The following is a 19,552-nucleotide window of genomic DNA, read 5'->3' on the forward strand; positions in this document are numbered from 1 at the left end:
AAAGTGGGCTATAAGCTTTGGGCCTTTGCAGAGGTCTAGGAATGTCTTGAGACCAACTTTTCCCACTTTCTCCCCTTCTTTGGTTCAGACACTGGGGATAACACATGCCCCTTTCCTATGCCGACCAGAAATGAATGAAGGGCCCTTCACCCTCCACAGGCTATTTGGCTCTGTTCCAGGTGAGTTGACAGAGGAGCTGGATTTTCCACATCTTTGTGTCAATATTAATCTTTGTTTCTACAAATGCAGGGTCCAGCTCAGCACCACCATAGGCGCAGAGTCAGCTCGTGAAACAAAGTGGAGCATGGGGGTGTGATGAGGTTAGAGGCTGTGTGAGGGTTCCTTATCCAAAACATGGAATTCACTGACTGCTGTGCCTAAAATTCTAAAACGAGAGGAATTTGGGTGAAACATTTCTCTTTAAACCTCTTATTCAACATGTAAGCATCCACAGGACAGATAATGTATTAGTTATTTATACCTTAGCAGCAATAATTTCATAAAACCCTTCTCAAGATAGCTAAGGGTGTAATTTTGACGGGGTGTGGGAGAGGCACTGTGCAGGGAGAGCAGGGTTCAGTGCAGGGCCACAGAGGGCGGGAGCACAGGTGTCTAGGGAGCGCAGGCGGAGCCCAGGGTGCCCGGGAGGGCGCTAGGCAGAGCTGGTTCTCACTCACTGTGTGTGTGTGTGTGTGTGTGTGTGTGTGTGTGTGTGTGTGTGGAACAGGGACTTTAGTGTCCTTGATGATGTGTCTCTGTCCTACCTCTATCTAATATGGCCATTTTACATATATTTGCCCAGATCAAAATGAAAAGCCAGGTGCTTTATATATGAAAATTAAGGTTAAACACCATAATTGTACTTGAAATTATTTTGCTCTTTTTTAGTTTATTTTTTTGGGGGGGAGCGAAAGAGAGAAAAGTATTAACTCATTGTTCCACTTAGTTGTGCCATTGATGGCTTCTCATTTGTGCCCTGACTGGGGCTCGACTTGGCGACCTTGGAGATTGAGCTGGTACCCTTGGGAATGTGCTGATGACCTCAAGATTGGTGACCCTGGGATCAAGCCAGTGACCCCAGGATTGAACCAGCAATGACACTCTGGGGCATTGCTCTGCACACTGCACCACTGGCCACAGCCCTAGTCTATTTAGTTTTGAGAGAGAAGCTTGGAAAATGGTCCTTTCTTTACCTACCTAACAAGTGAACTTGGCAAGCAGCAGAAACCTTCCTTCTTCCACCAAGAGGCCTTTCCCTGTCAGTTTTGAGGACAAGGGATTGACTCCTCCCAGACCCCCTGGCACTTAGAAAGTGTGCTTTTCTGCTTTCTCTCTCATGTCTGTAAGGGTGTTCACATTTTTCAGGAGCCCTCAGCCTCCTTTGACCTCTCTGGGGTCAGCTGGTGCCTCTGCCAGGCTCCTTGTCCCCTTGTAGCTACATCGAGGTCATGACAGCACCTCTTCACTTTGTAGACTGTCAGCTCTCTGCAAGCAGGAAACCTGTTACTTCTGTGTGACTGCCAGCTTGGCATGGTTTCTGTTATATAGAGGGTTTCTTCATCATTCTGTGAAGTAGCTATTGCAGGGGAGGAAACTGAATCCCAGGTAGAGTGAGGACGTGGATTAGTCACCCTGCCTCTGAGTATAACTCTGTGACCCTAGCCAGGTTTTCTGCTCTGAGACCAAGGAGCCTGAGGCATGATTTTTAGGTCTCTACTGGGACTATTAGAAGACTGGCTATTCCAAGTTAACAAAAATGACTTTTTCCTATTGTTTTTTAGGTAAACTGGGAAGCAGACTGTTGAGTTCACAGCTGGCCTGTGGCTTTGCCTGTCATTCAGGAGCTCCTTCTCAGTCAGGTAAGTGATTGGTTCCTGGACCTCCTCACGCTCAGGCTGGTTGTAGGAAAATTCTAGCTATGACGATACACTCTGCTAACCACCCAAAGTCTTCATTTAGTTAAAGGAAAATCCTTAAATGTTGGGAAACATCCCTCAGAAAGGTGTAACATGGTCCTCTGGCCTGTGGAGACCTATCGGGTGAAGATGTTTACCTGACTGGCTTTCTCCTGGGCATTGCTGGCCTTCTTATCCCCTAATGCTCTTCCTTTGTGCTGGGTACTCTTCTCCCCTCAATCTCAGCTGGTACTTCAGAATCCCTTTTCCTCTTTAAGACCCTGCCCAGATTTCACTTGTTAGGTATCAGACTGTCGGCTCCTCCGCTCACACACAGGCTGCACTCGCCCCGCTGAGCGTCTCTCTGCTGCTTTGCTTGCACGTCTCCGCCCCCGTGTCTGTGAGTTCCCCGCCTGCGCCTGCGTGGTGGCTGGAGCGCAGCCGACTTCCGATAAGTGAGTGAGCGCTGGGGTGAGGGAAACGCCCTGGCACACAGAAATCATCACGTGTTCCTACACCAGTGACACGATTTGTAGAGTGACTCTTTGGATTCATTACATGGCCATTTGCTCACATAGCCACACATAATTGAGAATTTGTCATAATATATTGTCAATGGGAGTTTAGATTCTTACTCCTATTGAAAAGGGTAAGTCAGGAGATTTTGTGTTCTTGTCTTCCTCTTGAGCAGTATGGCAGTATGTGATGCTAGACCATGGAGCAGTAATGTAAGAAATGACAGCCTGCAGCCCTCCGGCTGCCCTGGGAGAGACAGCTGCCAGCCAGACCCTAGGAGCCCTGGTCAGCAGTAAGGGAGTAAGCAATAGACTTTCCCCGTTAACAACCCAGAGGAAATAAGAATATTCCTGAGTAGCTTAAGCATTTGTTTTAAAACATAGTTTAGGTTTAAATAATTTCAACAAAAACCTTTTCAATGTGTGCATTTCAGTTTTCCCTGTACTTCTTAGTATGTTGGGCTCTTTGAGAGGCACACTGATTGGCCCGACACCCTTTTGCTTCACCCTGTGGACCCCAGGGTGGTGTTTCCCCGAATGTGGGAGCCAGGATGGGGCCGGTGCCTGAGTGTTCATGGCAGCTGTGGGAGGGGGTGCTTAAACCTAACCAAAGACCACTGTCACATCGGAGAACGTGGTCTTGAGTTTTTGCTCCTGCTTTGTTTTTGTTTGTTTGTTTGTTTGTTTGTTTTCCTAGCAGAGACACAGAGAGAGGGACAGATAGGGACAGAGAGGCAGGAAGGGAGAGAGATGAGAAGGGTCAATTCTTTGTGGCAGCACCTTAGTTGTTCATTGATTGCTTTCTCATATGTGCCTTAACTACAGCATAGTCAGTGACCCCTTGCTCAAGCCAGTGACCTTGGGCTCAAGACAGCGACCATGGGGTCATGTCTATGATCCCATGCTCAAACCAGTGACCCTGCATTCAAGCTGGTGAGCCTGTGCTCAAGCCGACAACCTCAGGGTTTTGAACCTGGGTCCTCTGAATCCCAGTCCGACACTCTATTCACTGCACCCAGTTGATCAGGCTGTTCCTGCTTTCCTATCCTGTTTTTATATCAATACTGCTCCTTATTCAGCCTTTCCAGTTGTTTTGTTTGGGTGTGTGCAGCACAAAAGCAAAGAGAAAGAAGTTACCTTTTGGTTTCTGCCGTATTTTCCACAGCCTAGTAGTGGAACTAGCCAGCAAGGCCCAGTACAAAGTATCACAGAGCCATGGTTTCTTCTGCGTGGTGCTGAGCCAAGTCACACAGCTGCCTGAGGGGAATTTAGGGAAAGACAAGGCAGTGTATGAAGTTTTCTTCTCAGCTGTCCCTGTTCATGTTCTCAGATTCTCCAAGGACTTGGGTAAAGTGAGGACTTCAGCTTTCCCCTGGAATTTCTAGTCCCCATGGAATCACTTCATCTGTCATACTTGAAAAATAAACTAAGAAAATAAATTGCAGTTGAAAAGCCCAGATGTTAAAATACGAGTGTATTTTAGCTTTTTACTAGGTTTTGGAATTTGAGGTATTGCTAACTATCTTGTGTTGCACCATCTGTGCAGAAACTGAATGCAAGGTAATGGCTGCGTGTCTGCTCTTCACCCTGCTGAACACAAGGGGAGTGTTTACCAATTAATAAAAATTAGCAACTTATTGAGCTTCAGGGAGAGATTGATTCTCAGACTGCCTCCTATTTTAGAACTCAGTTCTAATCAGTTTGGAAAAAAATGAGTTAGTTCTAAGCCATCAAACTACTGAGCTGTTTCCTGTCCTCACAGGGGTTCTCACACACTCAGACACACTTCACACAGCTCTCTGATTCAGTCTTGATTACCCCAATCATCCTAATTAGAAAGGCCAAGAAGTTCTTGAAACTTGTGTTTGGATTTCTAATATGATACTCTTCTTTCTTGCAATGAACTATTTATTGTTCTAAAGACGGGACGGTCAGCACCTCAGCAGGAGAATTTGTGTATCAGGTTGTGTGTGGGCACCTCCGTGTGTCATATAGCTGTTTTGGAGTATTGGCTTTGATCCGAAGACACTGTCCAGCATGGGCCCCTTGTGTCCACAGTAGACATTGAGAGTATTTGGAGCAAAGGCAACAAGGGGACATAGCAACTGTCTGCTGGTCTCAGACTCCAGTGTCATTAACATACTGGTCTCTGACTGGAGATTTCCTTTATTGCTGAAATACATGAGAACCCAGACTGCAGTTGGCAGACAGACAGACACACACACACACACACACACACACACACACCTACACACACAAACAAAATAAGTAAATGGCACATCCCCACTCAGATGTCTGTTTTTTTCAGGTGAAACCTTTATCTTTTCTTCTTATAAAAGAAGCAAAGTCTTCAAAATAGGCTTTCAAATTTCATTGTGAAGCACTAGGTGTTGACATCTCGGAGAAGAGTTTGCTTTTTCTCATTTCCCGAGCACAGTCAATGCCTCATTTAGGAGCCACTTTTTACTTTGATCAGATTACTTGTCAGCTGTGATTTGCTCGTTGTTGTTTTATCTACTATGTTTTGTTGATTTGAAAGAAAACTTATATAAGTTCTTGTTTCCAGGAAAAGTTGGTTTTAAATGGAATATCTTAAAGTTTTACTTTATAAACGGTTTGGAGGTGTTGTTTTGATCACTCTCATGTCCTCTTTCAGTTAAGAAATGACTGTTTTCTGTTTCTTAGCATCTTTTTACAATTATGGACCTAAGTTGGAAGGAAGCCTTTGGATGACTAGTTAGTAAAAGTGACCTTTTCAAATAGGCTAAGGAGAGTGAAAACACTTCCTCTTTCATTCCTTTTACTGACAAAGACTAAATACCCTGTATTTTAAATGATCCCTTTTCTCTCTAGAGCATTCCTTTTGTGGAACAGTTGTTGAGGCTTCCAGAATTCTGTTCTCTCAGGTTCCTTCTTCAAAGCTGAAGGAAGTTGGCTTCTTTAGACCAAACCCACTGATGCTTGTTTTTCCCCTCCTTTATACCCTGCTGGACAGTCTCAGGCGCTCACCTCCCTGCTTTTCTCTGCCTGCCTGGTGTTGCTGCCGAGAAGCCTTACATTCTGAAACCATCCTGGTACCCTCTGGTTACAATCTGAAAAAGAACACAAATGGTCGAAGCTCCCTCTGCAACCCAGCAGGCTGGGAAAATAGTTTTCATCCTCCTTGTTTCTGGGTTCAAAGTACATGTAACTTTTTATGGGGGTGACTGGCCCTCCCAAGGTGCTGCTTTGAGTGAGCCTGGGCTTAGCCTGGTGGACAATTAATCAGGAACCTCCTCCTTCTGCCTTCGCCTTTCTGGCTGAGTTGACATTATGCTTTGAGTGAGAAGGGGCTGCTGCTCCTTTGAGCGGAGCACCAGGCCGGCGTGGGGAAACATTTGATCTTGTTCAAAGGGATGTCTCTGAAGCATGAAGATTGAACTGATTGTGACCCCACCCTGTGGGAAGGAGAAGTGCTCTCTGGGGAACCGGCTTGGAGGAAGAAGCCGACAATTGCTAATCCCATTGGCCTGTGGGTCTTCAGGGTCTCATATCCTTTTAAAAGAGAAAGAATTGAGGTTGAAGGTAATAAAATCAACCTTAAATTAGAGGAGCAGGGGGTCATTTTATCTAATTTTGTGGTTGTTACTGAGGAATAAAAGGCAGAGGAGATAATTTCATTAGCTCCTTTGAGATTTTTATCCCAGTGTCACGGCATTGGGGGCGCATTCAAGCCTCGGAGCCTCTGAGGGCTGCCATCTTCTTCCCAGGAAACCTACAGCAGGGTTCCAGCGCACCAGGGAGGGTTTGGAAGGGCACACTGATCGTTTCGGGCATAATGGTCAGGAACATGGCATTTCTCCTACCCTGAAAGAGAGTTAGGGGCTTAAAATGGCTGCTGCAGGTCCCGCCGTCGTACCTGCCAGTTACTTAGGAGCATGGCATTCATACTAGAAATAAATCGCCAGACAAGAGAGCTTGTTTGGAGTTGGGATGTTGTCTTCTACATCTAAGGAAGGCTTGCCAGTTGTCTGTTGTTGATGTGATTTATTTTAGGGCATGATGGTCATCAAGTTCCTTTGAGCTGAGCAGTGTTCGAAGTGTTAAACCACGTGGTCGGGAGTTCATGCTGAGAGCCATGCCTTTTGTTTGGTGTGGTCCTGTTCCCAATGTATGTTCATTCCTGCTGGCTCATGAGGGCCCTGCTCTGTAAGCAGGGATATCCCTTCAGAGTTACCGAGACGAGAGTATGGCCAGGAGAGGTTATGTGCCTGGCCTTAGGTCTCCGAGTAGGGGGTGGGGGACCTGGGATTCTATCAGTGGACTTAAAACTTTCAAATGAAGTCCTCAGTGATTTTAATTAGAAGAATTGAAGCAGACCTGTGGTGGCACAGTGGATAAAGCGTCGACCTGGAAATGCTGAGGTCGCCGGTTCGAAACCCTGGGCTTGCCTGGTCAAGGCATATATGGGAGTTGATCCTTCCAGCTCCTCCACCCTTCTCTCTCTCTGTTTCTCTCTCTCCTCTCTAAAATGAATAAATAAGTAAAAAAAAAAAAAAAAAAAAAAAAAAAGAAGAAATGAAGCAAAGACTAGGAGGAAGTGAATGCTAAAGTGTCCTCCAAGAGAAGGAAGAGGAAGTATGTTGACTAGACACATTTTTCTGTAACAGCCAGCAACTGACACCATTCCCCAAAGCAGCCTGGATTCTTTCTGAAGGGAGCACAGGGATCAAGGTGGGCAGTGCAAGGGAGGTGGGAGTAGGGGAGACTGGAGAGGGGTGGATGGGAAGAGCTCTTTGTGTATCTGAAACAGTCATAGGCAAAGTGTTGCGTACCTTCTGGAGTGCCTGTGCCTGTGATCAGAACAGGCAGAGGCACCTACTGTTTACATCACAGCCTCTTGCTGGCTCCTTTCCAGGCCCAGCCTTTCCCATACCCATCATCACGCACACTGTCTCATATCTGATTGCTCTATAGTCTCCAGCTTCTCCCTCTCGACTGTATACATTTCTGCCTAATATTTGTGAACTTAGCTCTGAAAAAGAAAAAAGAAAGAAAAGAAAATGTCTATTCAGAGCTGCTACTAAAATCCTTAACCACCATTAAGAGCATTGAATGATAGCCTTGGTTTGTGTAGTTCTTACAAAAATCTACCCCCCTCATTGATTCAAGACCTGATATTCCCCTACACGTGAATGACGGAGACTGTAGACATCTGTCTTTCTGGTGGCTGTGGTGCCATTGGGAACTCCCAGAAGGTGAAACTCTAGCCATGCCTCTTTCTGAAATGTTATCTGAGGGGAATTGGCAGGGGTGGGTTGGGAGGGACAGATTTCCACTTGTTTGACTAATGCTTCTCCATATCTTGTACAAGAATCTCTGTGCCTTGATGTGCAGGGGCGAGAGCCTCCGAGCCTTGGCCATGTGCTGTTCTGTTCCTTCATTACTCTGCCTAAGCAGAAGTTGGCCGCACTTCAGTGCCTCTTAAAGCTTTTCTCTCTAACTGTGTCCAGGAAGTTGAAATGCAGTGTCAGAAATGATGTGAGTTGATGAAGAAGAAATAAACAAACTCAGGCAACATGTGAGGGAGCCTTGGCAGCCCTGCTTCTGTTCTTCTGTAATTTTGATCAGGAGGAACCAGATTTTCTCCACGTGGAAGGAATATGGCTGTGGGGGTCCCTGTGCCAAAGAGCCTGAGATGTGCAAGTGGGCTTTCTAGATCAGGGCTCCACTTAGTCTATTAAACATTGGGATGAAAATGAGTCGTTTATGCTTGGCAGGATGGATATAAGTCACACATCTGCACCCTGAGCTATATACATACGTGGAGTAAAAATAGCATCTGTTCAGGGAAGTAGAACATTCCAGAATGCTTCAGTCCCCTCTTGGCCCCAAAGCAGACTGGAGAATAGGTGAGCTGGGAGGGACTTGAAAGAGCTTCCTGTAGAAGTCCTTTAATTTCTGCTATTTACACTAAATGACTTGATTATAAATAACCCCATGAGGGCAGGGATCCTGGTCTGTCTTGTTTATTCACCTTCCTATCTTTGGTCCCCAGCATATCTCAGGTGCTTAGTATGTACCTGTTGGGTGAATGAGTGATATGAATGAAGATATGACTTCAGACTCCTAGTCCAGTGCTCTTTGAAATGTTTATAGTCCAAAGTCTATGAAAGGGGTGCCAAGTGGCTTTTATGTAACTGAGGCTTTCTTGTGATTGTGTGTAGATTAGAAAATTGAGATGTAACAAGATTAAACTGCCACTTGGTGGTCTGTGTCAGTGGTCCCCCCTGGAGGTGGGCAGAGCCTGGGCTGTGAGGTGGTAATGGCCCCATTCACACATCCTTCCTGGGTAAATCAAGACGACTATGAAACAAATAGGCTTGAAGTTGCTCCTCTTCTAAAGGCTGAGAGCCCAACTCTCCTTCTATGGCCCAATGCCTTCTCTTCTTCAGCGGGGCATGCTAGTTGGAGCTCATTGAACTTGCAGTCTGTGGTGGAAATGCACGTGTGTGCAAGTTGCTGTGGGTGTGACTGGAAGATCAGTTCTCTACACTGATGGCTAGATACCAGTAGCCAGTAATCAGCATCTCTACCACTGCCTAAACTCACTTTGAAAATTGCAGCCCTGCTGTCAGTGGCCTCTACCAAGTAAACCAGGTCATGCTGTGTGCTGTGCTTAGAAGCCCACAGTGGTCAGCCATGCTGCTGCTTTTAGGCTGGTAAGGCAAAGCATTGCTCTTCATTTATCTCCCAATTTGACTTTCCAGTTAGTTCACACACAAAAAATTATCATTACAAGGGAATTTTAAAATTTAGAACAGTTAAAGGACTTTAATTCAAGATGAAAAGTTGCCAAAGAGAATTTGTAAGGTCAAGAAGTTTTATTTAAATTCACAAACACTGAAGAGGTGTCATTGTTTTTTGCTTAATGGGTTTCATCAGCCCACTCTGGTCATGGCTGGGGGATGTGTGTATCTTTAATTGACCTTTAGGCTTCACCACATAGCCTTGATGTCCAGGATGAGTGTGCTTCCTTCGAAACCCTTAGCAACTGACCACTTTCAGGTCGAATTTCTGTGCCACCTTATGGGGAAAACCCATTTACTTCTGCGAATGCATTCCTTCTGACAATCCATTTCCGTTGTTCACCTGACTTCTGCCAATGCTGACATTACATGACGTCTGTCCAGTTAATACACAGCGGACAGCCAGTCTCCGGGTGAGGCATAAGACAAGCTCTAGGCTAACCCTGATTGATGACTACAGAAAGAGTCTGTGGGGTTACTGGCTTCTGCTTTGCATTAAAGATCCCAGGGCTTATTGAGCTAAAGCTGACAAACACTCTGAAGGCTAGAGGTGGGTCTGACGAGGTCTCTGGAGCAGCAAGAATGATTACTCAATATTGGCTGGATTATTAGAGCTTGAATAAAAAGAGTGAACTTAATTTTTCACAGTGGCATTGATAATTGCTTTGGTTTTGGTGACCATCAGCTCTTGGGAAGTGGTTTATGGTTGTGCCCTCCTGGCTTGGTATTTGAGCTTCTCACGGGGCTGCTTTTTGGCACTAGTATCAGTATTGGTAAGCCTGTCCTAGCATAGCACTTTGGAAGTGAATAGTAAATATTTTATATGAACCTAAAATATTCTGTGTGCAAAGGCATGCAAATGAGAAGCAGATTCAATTTTTGAGAAAATATATATATGTTGATAAAAATAGCATATTTGTAAAGTCTGGTTTCTTGAATTCATTTACATGTGGGGAGAACCTAATTATTCTCTTCAGGATTCTAGAAAGTACATTCAAAAGTGAGGAAGGAGTGTCTGACTTCCCAACTCTGAGCTTTGAGCTTTTTTATGAAGGGTAATTTAGAAAACAAGACTTTTACTGGAAGAGTATTTCCATTGTCTCCAAATGAACGCACACTTTTTGATTATTTATTTACATATTATATTACATATGATATAGTTTCAATTCAATAGGTTTTCTTAAGCCTCACAACCCTAACCCTCACCCTAACAATACTTACCATAACCACACTGACCCTAACAACCCTAACCCTAACAACACTAACTGAAACCCTAGCCCTAACCCTAACAATGCTAACTCAAAATCAAACAACTCTGAATATACCCCAAGGACACCATAGAACGGCTCGAAAAGGAGAAATGCACCCCCATGTTTGTGGCAGCATTGTTCACAATAGCGAAGATCTGGAAACAACCCAAGTGTCCGTCAGAGGACGAGTGGATTAAAAAGCTTTGGTACATATATACTATGGAATACTACTCAGCCATAAGAAATGATGACATCGGATCCTTTACAATAACATGGATGGACCTTGATAACATTATACGGAGTGAAATAAGTAAATCAGAAAAAAAACTAAGAACTACATGAATCAATACATAGAAGGGACATAAAAATGGACTCAGGGACATGAACAAGAATGTGATGGCAACAGGGGGAGGGAGGATGGGGTGAAGAAGGAGAGAGGGGTTGGGGAAGGGGAGGGGCACAAAGAAAACCAGATAGAAGGTGACAGAAGACAATTTAACTTTGGGGGAGGGGTATACAGCACAATAAAATGTCAAAATAACCTAGAGATGTTTTCTCTCAACATATGTACCCTGATTTATCAATGTCACTGCATTAAATTTAATAAATAAATTTTAAAAAAATGCAAAAAAAAAACCCAAACAACTCTAACCCTAACACTAACAACCCTAACCCTAACAACACTAACTCAAACCCTAAGCCTAACAACACTAACTCAAACCCTAGCCCTAACCCTAACAACCCTAACCCTAACCCTAACAACTGTAACCCTAACCATCCTAACCCTAACCATAACAACCCTAACCCTAATAACCTTAACTCAAAACCTAACAACCCTAACCCTAACCCTAACAACCCTAACCCTAATAACACTAACTCAAACCCTAGCCCTAACCCTAACAACCCTAACCCTAACCCTAACAACCCTAACCCTAACCCTAACAACCCTAACCCTAACCCTAACAACCCTAACAACCCTAACCCTAATAACACTAACTCAAACCCTAGCCCTAACCCTAACAACCCTAACCCTAACCCTAACAACTGTAACCCGAACCATCCTAACCCTAACCATAACAACCCTAACCCTAACCCTAACAACTTTAACCCTAACCCTAACAACCCTAACCCTGGACTGTTAACTACAGTGGCAGAAAAGAAAGTTAATGGAGATTTATATAATACTGTTCATGTTTACAAGATTAAAAGCTGAAATTAATGGAATTCTGTATTCAAAGGGTTCCAACTTGCTCTATAAATTTAATATGTTAGAAGATTGGTTCATATTTGAGCTTTTCTTATTGCAAAGGAAGTAGTATATATGCATTTGCTAATTCTCAAATAAGATATAAATTATGTAAGTACAGTTTTATAGGGAGTAGGAGTGTAAAAATCAAAATTTGACATTATTTTGCAAGCATCTTGCTCCTGTTTTTACAACACGAATCCGAGGAGTCTTTGATGTACCCTGTCTTTTTTCCATTTATACCTTCATATTTTCTCTAGATGCTGTTCTCTCCTGCTGTGCTCTTTCCCCAGAACCAGGATTAAATCTCTGGTCATTACCCCAGTTTAATCACTCCATTTGCAAGAGCTGAGCCATAGGGTCTTCATGAGAGGACCAAGTTCTTCCTGCAGTGGGGCCATGTGTCAGTCATACCTTCTGGTCCTTTCTGCAGCCCAGTTAAACCAATAGGCATCCCAGCTCACCCTGAATCTAAATAGCATACATTGTCTGTGACTTAAAAATGTTAATGATTAAAAGCACAAGATTGGATTTTGTTTGGTGACTATACAGACTGTTTAAGAATTTTTATTTATCCTTTAATTCATTGATTATAGAGAGAGAGAAAAGGGGAGGAGAGAAAGAGTGAAATATTGGTTTGTTGTTCTACTTATTTATGCATTCATTGGTTGACTCATATGTGCCCTGCCTGGCGTATCAGGTCAGTGCTCTAACCAACTGAGCTACCCAGCCAGGTGTTTAAGTATTCTAACCAATTAACAAACATGAGAAAGCTATATGTCAGACTCTTTGGAGAAGAGAGTGTTTGGGAGACAGCCCTTCTCAGCACCATTTTTCCCCTGGGGAAGGGACTCCATCCATGCTTAGGCAGGATCTGTGGTGAGGAAGACCCAGCCTTGAGTCAGGCTCCCCACCTTCAGGGCCTGAGGTTGCTGGAGGAAATGAGGCCCTTTCACGGAGATGCAAGGAAAGCATCGGGAGGATCAAGTTTAGTGGTAAGATTTATTGTGGAAGCGAAATCAAAGGTTCAACTCCATCCTGAGTGAAAGAAGTCCAGCCTTGTCTTCACGAAGCCCAGAAGAAAGGCCAGTGTCCCTAAGTTCTGTACCATTCATTTAGTCCAGTTCAGTTCCTGTCCTTATCCAGGTAACTTAGTTTGTGCTTCTGGCTGCAGCTGGCTCTGTGCTCAGGTCTGGGTTGGGCCTGCCTGGCTGCTATGAGGAAAATGTGCAAACTAACAGTCGAGCGTGTGTTACAGAGAGTCAGAGAGAGATAGAGAGAGAGAGATCTTGCCTTTGTTAGGCTCTGATTATTTTATCTCGGGCTTGGGAAAGACCAGGCACTTTTTTATTTTTTAAGACTTTATTCAATTTTCAGAGTGGAGAGAGAGAAAGAGAGAGAGAGAGAGTGAGAGAGGGGGAAAGAGGGAGAGGGAAAGAGGGAGAGAGAAAGAGGGGGGAGGAGCAGGAAGCATCAACTCCCATACGTGCCTTGATCAGGCAAGCCCAGGGTTTCAAACCGGGGACCTCAGTTTTCCAGATCGACGCTTTATCCCACTGCACCACCACAGGTCAGACGGACCAGGCACTTTTTGCAAACTAACCAATCAGCTTCTCAGTCTTTTGGTGGGCCGGTGTTGGGGCCTCCCCCTAACCAGTCCATTTCCCAGATCTGGGATCTGTGTCCCTTATCTAATCTAGTATTTTTCCCAGGCTAGGCTCCACCTCCTATGGTCACCGTCTTAGTTCCTATCAGGCATGCTAAAGTAGAAGCACCTCCCCCTGTGCCATCTTGCTTTCTTCTGGGCATGCGCCCAGCAGAGTAATTTCCCATTTATTGTTTGTTCCTTACTCCCAGTAATCTGGGTGAGTGGATCAGATGTACCCTGGGAGAGATTGGAAAGCTGGTCCTTCCACACTGGAGGGTAGGGGTGGTGGCGGGATGGGACACACTGAGGGTGTTAATCCCCATGGCTGGGTAACGCTTCAGTCCCCTGGAGTGCCTGCAGCTGTAATTTCCTAGCAAAGCAGGCTTATGCTCCCTACTTGATTATGCTTAATAATGTCTCATTCCCTTTGTGCCCTTCCTGTATTAATATCTGGCTACCTACTCTAACACTATGACCTTAGTCAGATTACTACCTCTCCATGGCTTGGTTTTCTCATCTGTAAAATAGGGATGATCATACCCACTTTGTAGAATTGTTATATGAAATGAGAAAACCTTTGTAAGGCATACCCGGACACAGTAAGTGGTAGTTATCACCATTGTTAAAATAGGAGCAAGTGGCTTTAAGTAATCCAATAACTTCTGAAGAGCATCCTGAATTATTGCCAGGTCAGCTGAGGTGCTCAAAGCATTTTCGTCATTGTTGTTTTCAGGCATCTCTTTCCATATCAGAGTTGCTGGCTACTGAGTTTCCTGTGTTTATCCTTTCTCTGTAGCAGACAGTTTCCGTAATTTGGTATTTTCAAGGCTCACTTTGTCTTTAGAATCAAAGGCGTTCTAGAGTGTGTATTTTGACATCAGCTAAAGTTAATAGTCATTTAACAATTAAATTAGTCCTGTGATCAGATTTGTTAGAGAGTATGTTTCTTGGGAGGAATGCCTACCAAGTGGAGGCCATTCTTGGTAGTGATCTGCTTTGTGGGACAGCTAAGATTCTACCTCCTGGGGTAAAATCTTAGTTGGAGAGGAGGATGCAAAGCCAAAAAAGTGTATGAAAAGTGTTTATGTTTGTCCTGGGAGAATGGCAACACATCACACACCATTAACAGTCCTGGGCAACCTACAGGCCTTTGCACCAACCCAGCAATGTAATTTATTTCACTGAGGGAATTGTGGTTTTATGTGCCATGTACTGGTGCCATTGAAACCTTGTTTTTAGAGGAAAATAGCAATTAATGTTAGAAATAGGAAATAACTATACAAATTTGTGGTGAAAGAGACCCAATAAAAATGACTCTTAGGAGTTCCCCAAAGGTGAACGTAAGAGTTTATAAATGGTGTTTTCTGTCTAGTGAGTTGACAGCTTTTGGTTTGTAAGTATAAACCAACTTCTGACAGCCACACACAGCAGGGCGTATGAGAGTGTTTCTGGAGGGTAGACAGCAGCTCCATGGGACATGCAGGCAGCACCTGTGCTGTTTTAGGTACAGGTGGCAGAGGACCAGGGTATGTTTGGTCAGATGAAGCCGCTCCATGTCGTTGCTGCTATTGTTCTCCTGCTGGGAGGTGACAGAGGGAGGAGCAAGAGCGGCTGCTAGTCTGTAACTCTGGCTCCGCTTGCATCCATGCATCAACATTTCAGCTCACTACTTTAAGAAACAAAAGATCAGAGCATATGGGAGCCACTGAGTACTGAATCCTCTAAAGTTTTTTTGTTTGCTTGCTTGCTTGCCTTTAGTATTACTGATGTGTTTGGGTCATCTAAATTAAAAGTGACTCAAAAATTAAGTTAAAAATGGTTTCATAACATGGGTTTGTAAAGACACATGCACCCCCATGTTCATCGCGGCATTGTTTACAGTGGCCAAGATGTGGAAACAACCAAAAAGCCCTTCAATAGATGACTGGATAAAGAAGATGTGATACATATATACTATGGAATACTACTCAGCCATAAGAAATGATGACATCGGATCATTTACGACAACATGGATGGACCTTGATAACATTATACTGAAATAAGTAAATCAGAAGAAACGAAGAACTGTATGATTCCATACATAGATGGGGCACAAAGTTGAGACTCATAGACATGGACAGGGTGCCATGGCTACCAGAGGGAGGGGGAGGGACAGAGAGAGGGGAGGGGTGGAGAGAGGGGCTTAAAGAGAAACAAAATATAGGGTGACAGAAGATGATTTGACTTTGGGTGATGGGCATACAATATAATTAACTGACCAAACGATGTGGAGATGTTTTCTCTAAATCTATGTACTCTGATTGACCACTGTCACCCTGTTACATTTAATTGTCTAAATTTAAAAAAAAATTTTAAATGGTTTTATGATGAGAAGTATGATTTTTCAGACTTTTAGGAGAATTTTTTTTTAAGTGAGATATTCCAGTGGAACCATAGTATTATGTGCATTTACTTCATAGAAATTCAACTATATGGGCATCATTCAAAAATAGAGAGCAGAAAATAATGTGGAATTGCTGACAGTGTACTCAGTTAGAGTGTGTGCCTTACAGCAGGATTTCTCGGCCTTGGTGTTATTGACATTTTGTGCCGAATGGGTCTTTGTTGGGGGCTGTTCTATCATCATAGGATGTTTAGGAGCATCCTTGGCCTCTACTGACTAGATCCCAGTAGAACTCCCTCCCCCAATGTGACTACCCAGGTCCGGAATGGCCAGAGCCATATAAATGATTGGTCCATTTATACAAATCCTTGCCCTTTCAGTTAGAATTTCTTGGTAGTAGTGAGGCTTGTGGCCAATTTCTAAACTCCATGTCTGGCTAATACCATGAGGCTGTTTCATTATTATTTTTTATTGTGTGACACGGTTTCAAGTGCCCCTCTCAATATAACACCTTCTACATACTACATCATGCCCCCTGTGCCCCATACAGAATCACTCCCCAGCCTCCCCCCCCCACCAGTTTTACTCCCTGTGCACAATAAGATATCACCTCACACCTGCCAGAGGGCTTTTATTAACAAATCAGCAAACAACAAGTGCTGGAGAGCCACCATTTAAGAAGTCTACCTTGCCTGACCAGGCGGTGGCGCAGTGGATAGAGTGTCGGACTGGGATGCGGAGGATCCAGGTTTGAGACCCCGAGGTCACCAGCTTGAGCCCAAAGTCACTGGCTTGAGCAAGGGGCCACTCGCTCTGCTGTGGCCCCCAGGTCAAGACACATGAGAAATCAGTCAATGAACAACTATAAGGAGCTGCAACGAAGAATTGATGCTTCTTATCTCTCCCCCTTCCTGTCTGTCTGTCCCTATCTGTCCCTCTCTCTGACTCTCTCTGTCTCTGCCACAAAAAAAAAAAAAAAGTCTACCTTGGCCCTGGCCGGTTGGCTCAGTGGTAGAGCGTCAGCCTGGCGTGCAGGAGTCCTCGGTTTGATCCCGGCCAGGGCACACAGGAGAAGCGCCCATCTGCTTCTCCACCTGGCTCCCCCTCTCCTTCCTCTCTGTCTCTCTCTTCCCCTCCCGCAGCCGAGGCTCCATGGGAGCAAAAAGATGGCCCGGGCGCTGGGGATGGCTCCTTGGCCTCTGTCTCAGGTGCTAGAATGGCTCTGGTCACAACAGAGTGACGCCCCGGAGGGGCAGAGCATCGCCCCCTGGTGGGCAGGCCGGGTGGATCCGGGTCGGGCGCATGCGGGAGTCTGTCTGACTGCCTCACCGTTTTCAGCTTCAGAAAAAAAAAAAAAAAGTCTACCTTATGGCCATCACAGCAGGTGCTCCAGGGCCAGTTTCAGCTGATCCTAACCTTCTAGTAATCCCCACTGACATGAATGAAGCCCTCTTCGATCCTCCAGACGAGCCACCCACCCACTGAACTCGACCATTGCCAGTTGGAACAGAAGCATCGTCCTTGTCCCTGCCCCTCGTCCAAATTTCTGACCCACAAAATATGAGGCATTATATAAAATTATTATTTTAAGTGATCCCTAAAAAATAGACTTATTTTTTAATCAGTCTACTTTGTCTAGTGCTCCACCCAAAAACCTGTTCTAGAAGCTTCTTGAGAGATGGACTGTTGGTCTTCCTGAAGAAATTTTTAAGGATAATCATGAGCTTTGCACATTGTTTTGCCTCACTCTGCTGACTTTAATGCCTCTCTGGCATAGTCTATTAAACTATGAACAAATATTTTAATTTTAATAAACATTGCCTAATAACAACGAGTAAAGAGTAAAAGTGAGGGTGCTCTGGTTGAACGTCCGAGCCTTCGCCTCCCCCTGGCGCCTGATCCCACGCTGTTGCTTCCCGCTCCCGGGCGCCTGACCCCACGCTGTTGCTTCCCGCTCCCGGGCGCCTGGTCCCACGCTGTTGCTTCCCGCTCCCGGGCGCCTGATCCCACGCTGTTGCTTCCCGCTCCCGGGCGCCTGATCCCACACTGTTGCTTCCCGCTCCCGGGCAGCGCTTTGCACCTCCGCCACACCCAAGTGTCAACAGTTTGAAAGATATTTTCAGTTATTTTTACAAGTTTAGGTCAGTTTGTCCTAAATCCAGTGGGGTTATAGTAGGCCCTCTAAAAAGTGTGTCTCCTAGAAGTGAACCACATTAAAGTGCATCTTTGGGTATATAAATGCATGTTTGTGCATTTGTGGACAGGCAAAATTACTGTCCCTCAAGCTGAGCTGATTAGTGAGGCAAAATAGACAATTATTTGAACTTATCTTTTTTTTCCCTTGAGAACTAAGAGCAACCTTGTAAATGTGACGTTCCTGGCCCTTCTAAGAAAGCCTGGAGATCACATAATGGCATCAGTAGAAGAAAGTTGTGACATTTTAGAGCTTGAGGCCTGCGTGATGAGTTCTCCCAGAAGCCTGGGTTAGCTTCAGGAAAGTCAGAATTAACAATCCAGAGGCAGAAGTCATTTCTCCTTAATTTGGGCAGGTGGGTTGGGGAAACTGCTTTTGTGCAAATGGGTACTAACATATAAACAAGTCCAGGCTGTCGGGGGCACGGACCTCCAGATGTCCCTATTAACGCTGATGTCAGGGAGAAGGGTCTAATATCAGGAACTGATAATATCAGGCTGTAATATTGCAAGGAAAGGCTGTGAGGAACATCCAGTGAAAATCAGACTTACTTAGGGTGAGCTGTGAGGGTCGCCCACACTGTGTCCCTTTTAGCACCCTTTCCTTTTCTCTCTAGAACACGTCCGAACACAGACCAAGATTAAGGATGCCGAGTACCTGTCGGCATGGTTCTGAAATCTGGATGTGACTGCCTTAGAATACTTGTCAAAATCCTTTTCTGGTTTTGTGACTTTTGTGTAAAATGTCCTCAGAAGTAATTCATAGGGGGTTACAAAGTTAATCTAGGAAAAGTGGTTTGAATTTGCCAAGGGCATGGAAGAATGGGGAAGGGAGGAATAGAGGGCAGAATAAGGAGAATGGGCAAGTAGGTGGTAGAGGAGACAGTATGACTGTTTTGTAAGGCTTCCTGATCTTAAGAGCATGAGCACCATTGGACACTTCAGATCCCACATCCTAGCATCAGCTTTGCAAAAGTAAACTCTCTCTGTAGTCATCTAGGGGAGTTCCCTTTGGATGGCCTCTCCAGGCTAGCAGCCACCAAATGCAGAAGAGAGGGTAGGCTGAGGAAGGGACGTGGGTGTTGTATTTCTTGCATATCCATCAGCTTGACTTTGGTTACTTATATTTTTAGAAACAAGTGAGTGGTAGCTTTGTTCCAGAATACAGGTTTTTATTATTTGTAGTACCAGGTTTTGAATCTGAATTTGATTGGTTTGTTGTTGTTTTTTTGGACAGTTTTTTTAGATTAGGCTGAGTAAAGGGAAGGGCTTTTCACAAGCTCCCATCAAGAGAACTGGAAGGTCCTAAATTAATTTGAAACCTGGGGTTTAGAATTTATGGAAGGACAAATTAAGGATGCCTACCATATATATATTTGTTTTTAGAAAACAGTTTTCTATTAGCTGCTGAATTCTAATGACTTTTCATAACTTTAGATTGTTTATCGTTGAATTACCAGTTTAATAATGCAAGGTTTGATGCAGGAAAAGGGAGAAAGTCTGAATGTCTCTCTCTAAAAGCCTTTACTTTCTAACAGGTATTTCTTGTTTTAAATGTCCTTTTGATCTCCTTTTTTGTTTAATGCTTCTCAACCGGGGCAGCTGTGGCCGCTCTTCTTTGCCACACTCCCCCA

General features: G+C 44.5%; 1 protein-coding gene across 2 annotated transcripts in view; it reads left to right on the forward strand.

The window, feature by feature from the left end:
* LHFPL2 (LHFPL tetraspan subfamily member 2) overlaps positions 1 to 19,552 on the forward strand; it is a 195,878-nt gene that overhangs the window by 16,704 nt on the left and 159,622 nt on the right. For both annotated transcript variants that reach the window (XM_066381704.1, XM_066381703.1), the window contains exon 2: positions 1,782 to 1,859. The gene's annotated coding sequence lies outside the window, so the exon portion shown is untranslated. The remainder of the gene's footprint in view (positions 1 to 1,781; positions 1,860 to 19,552) is intronic.

This window comes from Saccopteryx leptura, chromosome 4 (assembly GCF_036850995.1).
Source record: "Saccopteryx leptura isolate mSacLep1 chromosome 4, mSacLep1_pri_phased_curated, whole genome shotgun sequence".
NCBI lineage: Eukaryota > Metazoa > Chordata > Mammalia > Chiroptera > Emballonuridae > Saccopteryx > Saccopteryx leptura.